The following is a 959-nucleotide window of genomic DNA, read 5'->3' as shown; positions in this document are numbered from 1 at the left end:
TGAAGATGAGGACGAGGATGCGATGAGGAAGAGGATGAGGATGAGGATGAGGATGAGGATGAGGATAGGATGAGGGTGAGGATGAGGCCGAGGATAGAATGAGGACAGGATGAGGATGAGGATAAAGGACATGCATAGGATGAAGATTTGGATGAGGACATGCATAGGATGAAGATGAGGATAGGATGAGGAAGAGGATGAGGATGAGGATGTGGATGAGGACTCGGATGAGGATGAGGATGAGAATGAGGATGAGGATGATGAGGATGAGGATGAGGATGAAGGTCAGGATGAGGATAGGATGAGGATGAGCATGAGGATTAGGATGAGGATGAGGATAAGGATGAGGATGAGGATGAGGATTAGGATGAGGATGAGGATGAGGATGAGGATGAGGACGAGGATGAGGATGAGGATGAGGATGAGGACGAGGATGAGGATGAGGATGAGGATGAGGACGAGGATGAGGATGAGGATGAGGATGAGGACGAGGATGAGGATGAGGATGAGGATGAGGACGAGGATGAGGATGAGGATGAGGATGAGGACGAGGATGAGGATGAGGATGAGGATGAGGACGAGGATGAGGATGAGGATGAGGATGAGGACGAGGATGAGGATGAGGATGAGGATGAGGACGAGGATGAGGATGAGGATGAGGATGAGGACGAGGATGAGGATGAGGATGAGGATGAGGATGAGCATGAGTATGAGGATGATGATGAGGATGAGGATGATGACGAGGATGAGGATAAGGATGAGTACGAGGATAGGATGACGATGAGGATGAGGTTAGGATGAGGAAGAGGATGAGGATGAGGATGAGGATGAGGAAGAGGATAGGATGAGGATGAGGACATGGATAGGATGAGCATGAGGACGAGTATAAGATGAGGACGAGGATGAGGACGAGGATGAGGACGAGGATGAAGATAGGATGAGGACGAGGATGAGGATGA

Source organism: Lupinus angustifolius, chromosome LG08, assembly GCF_001865875.1.
Source record: "Lupinus angustifolius cultivar Tanjil chromosome LG08, LupAngTanjil_v1.0, whole genome shotgun sequence".
NCBI classification, from domain to species: Eukaryota; Viridiplantae; Streptophyta; class Magnoliopsida; order Fabales; family Fabaceae; genus Lupinus; species Lupinus angustifolius.
This window is presented reverse-complemented; position numbering follows the sequence as displayed.